The 10,200-nt window shown below is 36.6% G+C and overlaps 1 pseudogene; it reads right to left on the reverse strand.

Moving 5' to 3' along the window:
- Positions 1-3,296: 3,296 nt before the first annotated feature.
- LOC140234749 (uncharacterized) lies at positions 3,297-9,416 on the reverse strand (annotated as a pseudogene).
- Positions 9,417-10,200: the final 784 nt, after the last annotated feature.

A 10,200-nucleotide genomic window follows, 5' to 3' on the forward strand; every position in this document is an offset into this window, starting at 1 on the left:
CTTAGAATTGCGATGGAAAATCTATGTGAATCTATTTGTGAAATAGGTACTCCGAATAATTCCACACACCATGCAATTAATTGATGTTTGCCAATGTTACAGTTGGTCTAATTAGACCAGTAATATAGATTATGTATTTTTCATCGTTTCATTTCTTTGTTATCATTGACATATTACTATGTTATGATATATTTCATATGCATTCTGAAATTATTGTAAGTATTGTTGATAGTTTATGTTTATATCATCAGCGTCATAATTATCCCATTGATTAAATATATACAATGGTATATAGATGAATTTAATATGAATATATTTTATTGGTATATTGGTGTTACTGTTGTTTGCATTTCAGTGTTCCATGTCCTATACAAGCTTGACTTTTTAGTGGAACACTTTTTTTTTCCATCGTGATCCCACTTCTTCTTTTTTGTTACCATGAGAAAGTGTGCATTGCTTCTTTCTTTGTAATAATATCATGCGTGCAAGTATTGTGTTCAATGACCTGTCCTTATCAGTTGAATGAAAGTCAAATTGACACACGTACTGCTTTGAATCATGTTTTTATTATGGAAATAAAAAATAAACTACTGAATTGAATTGACTTGATCGCTTTCCTATACATCATTTCATATGCGTGATGCAACGCAATTATAAAGAATTATATCCAGGCACGGACTGGATAGAAATCGTTATCATTATCACCATTCTCTAATTTTAGTTTTTTAAAGGTTGTATTATACCATTGTCAGTCTTATTATCTTCGTACAATAAACTTCATCGTCCTTCTACCGAAAGTTCGTAATTTCACAAATGAAATAAAATGGTACGTTATTCTGAAGGTTCGTTAATCCGACAATGAAATAAGGGTCGTTATTCGGAAGGTTCATAAATATAAGATAAGGTTTACCATTTTGAGGGCTTGTTAATATGCACCTTTTCATTTTCGGGTTAACGAACCTTATTTCACTTTCGGTTTAACCTTCGGAATAGGGAACTTTTTTTTCGGATTGATGAACCTTCGGAATGATTTGAACGAGCTTCTTACACCTATAATGGATTATATTGTGGTCTCCCACTGATATTCACTTTGCCTCAGGCATCACGTGACAAAACTCGGCGGTGCGTGGAGTTACTCTTCTTTAGTGTGGAAAAAACTCCCAAAGGAACTCGCCTTATTGCCCTCAATATCTCTCTTCAAAATAATCTCAAGAGGTTCTTAGCCTTCTCTCTGAATTTCCTATGACAGTTTTCATTATGTATAGTGCATTGATTTATTGGATTCAACTGGAATGCGCTCTATAAACACTGCTCTGTTGTTATCATTATTATAAGATCATTAAAGAAGAAATCCACTCCAAAATTTTATCAATTTTATAGGAAAGAGAAAACAATCCCTGCAGAACAGTGCAAAACTGATCAAAATCGGATAAGAAATAATGAAGTTATGACATTCCGAATTTTTTTGCAAAACACTTCTTGACCAGTAGTTACGAATATTCAAATCAGCAAGCTGATGAGGTCACGCTCTCACTATTTCTTCTTCATTTTATATACAGAAATAAAAAGAAACTCATATTTCAGCTGTATAGGCTTAATTAATATAAAATTTACCTTAAAACTACCCAAAATAAAAAAGAACAGAATATTACCTCTGATATATTTTGGTATGGGAATATGTTTTTTACCTATATTAGTTAAAAATAACATTTTTCCGAATTCCATATAGGGCCTATAACATACATGAAAAAATTGTGATTGCATGACATCATCAACTCCCCTATATTTTCAGAAAAAATAATGTGAAATTTCAAAATGTCATACCTTCCTTCTTTTCTTTTCTTTTTTTTTTTCATTGTTGGATCGTTGGATCGTTCTGTATGGATTTTTTTCTCTTTCTTTTGGAGTTTATTTATTTTGGATGGAGTTCTTCATTAACTTTTGCTTTTGCCTTTTTTTTTTCAATCCTCTCCTCGATAGCATGCTATATTTGTCAATTGCTTTGCTTGCTACTTTTTGTGTCTAATGCACTATCGACGCAAATAGTCCATTACATACGATTCTTTTGGTGCTGGAACCTAAAAATTAGAAATATATACCAATGAATATTGCAATTAAAGCTAATGAATCTACTCCACGACTCGTGCATAATATCAAATGCTCGCTGAACAATTCGCTGGAGTAGCTAAATAAACGTTTACTAAGTGCACCTTTTACAAAATATATTGTGTATTGTTTGGTCTCAGTGACCTCCAGACTGCGGACGCAGATAAGATACGGGCAGATAGAACGATTACAATCGTAAACATAATCCGGTTTTAGTTGCATGAGGGTATATATATATATATATATATATATATATATATATATATATATATATATATATATATATATACAGACCGTTAAGGAAGCAATGCCTGCTAAACGAACGTGTCTCAATTTGGTCAGTGTATTATAACGCACAAATTACAGGAAATCCACTGCATTTGCTCATATGCATGGAACAATTCTTCTTGTTATACTCATAGAGACGGATCTTTCACATCAGTACAATTCGAATCACTTGCAGACGTTCATGACGACAGCGTATTTAGGCAAGGACTTCAGTAGAGAAACAAACAAAAAATAAAATGAAGAACTGAAGACATGCTAGCTTTTCCTTCCACGCCTTCCACAGGGACGTCTGCTAGGGAAGAACGGGTGATTTACCGAGAAAACGCCAAAGGTTAAGGGGCGTTGGTTCGAGGGGCGTTGCCTCGACTCGATAGAGCCTGCACCCCCTAATGACGCAAAGAGGGATCGTCCGTGCGTAAGCGTTCTCGGTATAGCACGCCATTCTTTGCAAGAGAGTACCTAGGTTTTCTATACAAGTATAGTATAGTTCCTTTAGTTTTTCAAGGCCCCTTCCAACCAGATTTCTACACTCTAAAAAATACCTAGTCAGATATGACTAGAATCTCGTCGTATTTGACTAGATTATAGGATCCCAGGGGCACTTACTCTGTTCTAGTCATTTTTACTAGAAAAAACTAGTCACAGATTTTGAGTAGAAATCTAGTCAATGTTTATGACTAGAAAATCTAGTTGGTTTGACCGGTTTCTAGTAAAAGATGATTAGAATATACTGATCAGTTATTTGACTAGATATGTAGTCAGTGTTGTGATTCATGAATCTAGTCAAATTCAACTAGTTTCTATTCAAAATGACCAGAACATCTTTTCAATCTCACCAATCACACATCAGTCACAATTCAAAATCAATTATGAATGCAATGACAAATTGTGTAACATTTAACTGACACAAATGCATATTTTATTCTGAACCAATAATCATCGGAACATGCTACTCGTAACACTGAGTATAAAGCTTGCAATGAATATTGCATTGATTCATGAACATCTATGATTTTTCATTCATTTTCTTTCATGACTCTCTCTTTGCAAATTGAAAATTCAGCATTATCAACAATGTGTGTAGAATACAAGGCATGTACACGAACGTTTGTTTTTTTTTTCTCAAAATTAACATTCATTTTCACTCGGCCTTCCATGACATTCTACCTTGTCACATATCTCAAGTTTCCTAGATCATAACAAACGAGGCATCATGTAAACTACAATAATCAGGCTTTCAGTTGATAGCACATTTAACAATGGCAAGTTAATGATGATAGAGATCTAATTGATCGAAATGGGCTTACAAAAAAAAATGTTTCGGATAAAAAGTTCACATAGACAATTTGATAATTGATATTTGATAATATTGAGTGATTGATTTGATCAGGGAGCCCCACATACACACAGCTCTCCTGCATTGCGTTCGCACGCCCAGTCAATTGGCGAGTATATACATGTATAGATAACGGAGATCAAATATTTGAAAAGAGTCAAAAAGTATGATTGTTCTCATTGGGTACGCTCAAACCCGGCCATCTTTGATCTCATACACAATGCTGAATCATTGTGCAGACTTCCATTCGGTTTGTAGATTCTGAAGTTGAACAATAAAACAATGAAATATCTTTTTTTGGCTCATATCTCAAATTGCCAATGCTGATGAAGCCTTTTTTGATGAAGCATTTTTCTGAGGAAGATGACGGTTTTGAGATTCGAATTATGTTTAACTAAAAATGTCGCTATGGCGACTGGCATGCCTCCGCCATATCACATTATTCTCCATTAGGTGCAGGACATATTGCCAGTGTAAGACCGTATGTTACATGACTGGTACATAATAAATTTCTGGTGATTATACACAAAGTTCCATGACAGTACTTAAGAGCCACTTTCAATATATGGATGAGCAAAATTTTAGCATTTTCACTTGACCCAAAACTTTTCCTACACAATCATTGTGCATTAATTTGTGTATATTTATGTATGAATATACATATTTTCTCCGAATGAATATGGAGAAAGTAGTGTAATTTTAGCATTCAATAATGCAATTTTAGCATTTTAAGGTGACCTTTGACCCTTGATCTTTGATTTCATGTCCCAAAACATCCACAGAGAAGCAATGTCAGGCAACACATGTACATTGTATATGCATTACGTTTCATGAAGATACCGTGAACCATTTCAAAGATATGAAGAAAAATGTGAAATTTTAGCACTGTCACTGGACCTTTGACTTTTGACCTTTGAAATTACGTTGTTACTCCAACAAAGCATAGAATAAAAACGAATCAACCAAATATTATGATCTTGGTGTCATTTTCTTTTGCATCATATAGACTATTTAATCTAGGCAACACAAAAAGGGCTTCTACAATAAGGCCACCAAAATCGACCATCCCTCCTTATTATGGCCAGCTCATATAAACCTGGACAATCCCAAAGAAAATTTCCACATGCCACAATCCACAAAATCAACTATATCTTCAGAAATAGATATGTGTTACAAAAACAGATCAATATACGATGTTACTGTTCAATGAACATTTCAATTCAGCGCCCTAGCTGGTGTACAGTGGAGTCCTTACAGCTTTACTCTTGCTCAACGAAGTTATTAAGCAATACAACAGAGGATGTTGGTGGACCATCACCCATTCCCAGCCCATACACATACTTTTGCAAATATGTTATGTATGACTGCACTGCCAGCAGTAGTTGATGTCCAACACATAAGTAAGTTTGAAGCATACATCTACTGCTTTCAGCAGAGATTTGCAAGGGATCGCATCTCCTTCAACAGCCACGAATGCCTGCTCCGGATTCTTTCTCCCCCCGAAGACCAGGACATGAGGTTCTCGTTTCCCTTCCAAATACATAGGCAGGTTCGTCCCATCTATATGTAAAAAAGCAAATAAAGAAATTTCTCTAATAGCTTTAATAAGAGATTAACAAACAGATAAAAGACAAATATTCAAAATTTTGATCCACAACTGAGGCATAAAAGAGAAGTGCTTTTGAATAATCTAACCAATATAAAAACACAAACATCAATCAGTGTATCAAACATGAATTCTGTTGATATACCATCATAAACATTGGGAGATTAATTCATTTTCTGAATTTGGAAAAAAATATTGCCAATGAAAGCCCCCTTCATCTACATGATTTTGCCCTGCCACTTTTATATCATTTTTTTTTTTTTTTTTTTTACATTTCCTTCTGCACACCTCTATCTTCAGCCCTTCACCAGTTTATGGTTTTAATTTACTTGATCTTGCCTTTCAATATATCAAGCAGACAGTGAGATAATTCCAGCTGCAATAAACTATGGACATACGAAGCACATTTTATTATGGTGACTGTAATTGTTATCATTATCATTAGTAGTAGCACTAGTGGTAATACTGTTATTAGTATTCTTATCATTATCATTAATAGAAATTCCATCGATTACTTACTAAATGAACAGGAATCAGCAAGCATTTTCAGAGCAATTTGACTATATGGTGAATTAAAGGATAACTAAATGTCAATTAAAGGATAAAAGGAATGTGTTCACTTGACTGAATATAGATCTCAAGTGACAAATATTTCATAGCATGTCAACTGACCCATTCACACAACACAGGGTATTGCACTATTTTCAGTGTTAGATCCCTATTTCTATCATCACCTTCTCGACATTGATGAATGCAGGCATGCTCTCTTCCATAGCTGCACGCTGTACACTTCTCTGCCCGTTTCTTCACCCCAGCTGGAAACAACAGAGGAAGAACTTGTAGAGCCAGGTTGCTCTTCTCATCATCTAAGGAGAACACAAACATTAGCAAACAAGTTCATGAAATGTGGCACGTGGAGTTTTATTACCTTTTTAATACTTTCTCTCTGTAAAAATTCAAATGACAAAGAAGATACACATTTCAATTCCAATCATCCCTTATAAAGGTTGCATTCTCTAGAGGGTTGCATTTTTTCTCATTCTATTACCAAAATTAGTTTTATTTCATTTATTCATATCAGAGTTTTTAATTTTAAATCTTTATCAAGACTCAGGAAAAGATTCATATTTTTCAAGGATTTCAAAAGATCAATAGATTATGTATCAAATTAAAAAACATTCAATGGTCTTTTAACCTGGTATTTGAAACAAAGAGAAACTTAATGCATGAGTGAACACATTCATTTTTCTCTTCTAATGGATCCAACACCCCCCCCCCCCCGTCAAAAAAAAAAAAAAAAAAAAAAAAAAAAAAAAACTACTACAGATGAATCCTCGACTGCACAGGGTCAAAATTTATGTCTCCACCTTTGCCAGATCAGGAATATGACAGTGTCAATTTGAAATGTATTACACAAAGTGGAAAATAAAATCTACTTAAATGACGTTGCGTCAGGCCCATTTCATATTGATCTAAAGGTTCTCAACACTTAACCTGATTAAGCCCGGGCTATTTTGGCGGGGCAGCAGCTCGGGAAGGGTGTGATGTGAAAAACAAGTGTGTTATGCAAATAGTGGCTGCCGGCCAGATCAAATAATGTCAACGGTGGGCGAGGTCGAAGGTCATTGACATTACGTTTGCACATAACCATGCAGATTCCCCATCTATAGGCCAATGTTGTGATCCCAACTCTAATATGATCGTTGTCCCTCTCATATGCAAGTATGATTCATGTTTGATCCACCAAATAAATAGTTAGCACAAGAGTGTCCTTTTCACTTATATAAACGCAATGACCTTGACCTTTAAAATTGTGACCCCAATATCTGCTTAGATCATTGTCCCTCCTATATAATGCATACATGAGTCAAATGGTTAAGTTCCCGTGAGAATTGTGCTATTTTCATGGTAATGTGATACCTGAATGTGGATCTTCGACATTGAGAATCTTCTTCCACTGCACTTGTTTTTCTGCATATTCCAGTACTCTTGCTGACATTTTCGGCCATTTTTCGAAGAGGGCATCTGCAGAGTTCACTTTCGAAAAGTATCCGAAAGCCTTGATCAACCTGTGATATATAAAATCAGAAGTTAACATGTAGGCCTTTCATTATAAAATTAACAAACCCCAATCATAACTTATGCATCATCAGAAATAGGATTTCATGATTAATTATTAAAAGATATTGAAAATTTCATGGTAAGAGCAAAGGGAAAACACATAGGATGTTCAAAATAAGACATTTTGGGATCAAAAGTCAAATTTATCCATTTATAAGATGTTACCACCTTATCCTACCTCATTCTCAATTACATTTTGGAAATCCTCTGGAAATTCATTTTTGAAAATGTATATCTTTAGGGATAGAATTGAAATATTTTAAGTTATGACCACTTTGATCCTGATAGGTGCACAACATTTAGGTGTCCTAAAGGATACTTTTTTGTTTAACTTAAAAACCAGAAATGTCGCTGTCGGACCACTGGTATGCCTCCGCCATATCACATTATTCTCCTAATGGGTACAGCACATATTGCCAGTGTGAGACCATAATATAACATGACTGGCACACAATCATTTTCTGGGGATTATAAACCCAGTTCCATGACAGTACTTAGAGCCACATCAGTTTGTCGAATTTCCCTTTAGATATGTCAGTGTCATTAGACTTTTAATTCTAGACTTAATTATAGTACGTACACAGCCCTGTCGCTCAACCGGCTCCGCACGGCGTCTGGTCGGGCTATTCTAAAATCTAGACTAAGTCTAAAACTATTTTACACGCAACTGCGCGCTTGCATAGTGAATGAGTGTGGACCTATTTCACGATAATGCCTCTAGGGCTTCTCACTATTTAGGGGTTCTATATGAAGGCTAGACCTTTTGTCTGGAACTGGTGGTAGTTTCTACAGTAGACCTATAGATCCGAGGTCTAGGCTACCATTGTACCAAGCGCAAGTGTCAGTTAGATCTAGACCAAATGAGAAGAGGACTGAAAGGGCTTTAGACTAGCAAAAATGAATACGTTGTAGTTAGAAGATCTAGACTAGATGTTCAATTACCAAGTATTTAGATCTATGTGTATTTGACTATATTTCTAGCTTATCGTATCAGGAAAAGATCAAGCAACTAAGACTAACTACTACTAGATTCTAGTACGGTACTTTACACGCACGTGCACGCGTGCGAAGAAGTGAATGAGGACCTATTTCACAATAATGCCTCTAGACCTAGTACTTTACCTACATCCTTTATAGATCTACTAGAGTTCTTCTACATGAAGGCTAGACCTTTTGTCTGGTACTAGGCATCTACTGGTACTGGTAGATAGGTCTAGGTCTACACTACAGTACAGAGACTCGATAGATAGATCACCGGTCTATAGAATCTAGGCTACCATTGTACCAAGTGCAGTTAGAACTAGGTGCCAAATAGATCTTGGACCGAAGGAAAGAGGACGGGTGGGGACTGACAGGGATGAGCCAAAATGAATTAAGCCCCCTAAAATGGCGGAGATCGGCTCGTTCGCCTGTGACTTGCGAGTGCGCGGTTGTTTGTGAATTCATTCGAAAAGTGAACCTTCTGCTAATTGAAAGGTGGTGAAGTGCGGTAAATCTGATTACATCACCGTAATCGTCTCTAACCAAATTAGTAAAGACCTCCCAATATTGTAACAGCATATCTATCTTACAATTGCTTGAAACCATATTTGTCAAAAAGCCGATTTTGGGGGGATTTTTTTTTTTTTTTTTTTTTTGGCAATGTTCACCGATGTTTACCCTGCTAATCATTGCCGCCCAACAACGCAACGGTTCATGCAGCACGTTTTACACATTTAGGCTAGGCGCGAACAATTTGAGGCAACTTGATAGGCCCAAGGCAGCAGCAGCTCTCCCCCGAGCTCGCCCAATTCGTTAGCGAATTATCTTTTTAGATAATACTGAATCAATACCTAATATGAAGCTGTACACTACAAGCTTCTAAACACGATTTAGAATATGCTACAAAATAAATACAGCACTTACCCTCAAAATTTTTGATAAATTTGTCGAGGCCCCACTCAGAAAGCTTGTCATCCACAAACTCCATTTTGATCAAGTACAATTTGTACGTACTGTACTATAACGTACGTACACGTACGTGGCGCTTGCTAGGGTAGATACGTTACATATACGCTCAGCATACATTCCTCACGGATCGTGCGATCGAGTACGCTTTTGCTCTCTGCCTGCGCCGCCATCTATAGTCCGGGAGCCAGCGGGGGTCAGCCTAGCTAAAAAGGTTACCAATTTTTATGTGTATAGCAATTTAGTACATATGCCCCTGAGTATGGAAATGCACGTCTGGCTGGTCATAGGTGGTGGGTGTGGCCAGGAGGGCCACAAAAAGGACCCCCCAAAATTAGGCTAGCCTAGCTGGAAAAGTAACCCCATGAAAACAACTGGAACTTGTTCGTTACACTTACAGGATAAATGAATGACCATTGCCAGACGTTTTAAGTGGTGGGGGGTAGCCGCCAGACGCTCTTAAAGGCCCAACTCCAGCTAGGCTAGCCTAGCTGGAAAAGTAACCTCATGAAAACCACTGGAACTTGTTCGTTACACTTACAGGATAAATGAATGACCATTGCCAGACGTTTTAAGTGGTGGGGGGTAGCCGCCAGACGCCCTTAAAGACCCAATTTTTTCCAGCTAGGCTAGCCTAGCTGAAAAAGTAACCTCATGAAACCCACTGGAACTTGTTCGTTACACTTACAGGATAAATGAATGACCATTGCCAGACGTTTTAAGTGGTGGGGGGTAGCCGCCAGACGCCCTTAAAGACCCAACTTTTTCCAGCTAGGCTAGCCTAGCTGAAAAAGTA

The sequence above is a fragment of the Diadema setosum genome, chromosome 11, assembly GCF_964275005.1.
Source record: "Diadema setosum chromosome 11, eeDiaSeto1, whole genome shotgun sequence".
Lineage (NCBI taxonomy): Eukaryota > Metazoa > Echinodermata > Echinoidea > Diadematoida > Diadematidae > Diadema > Diadema setosum.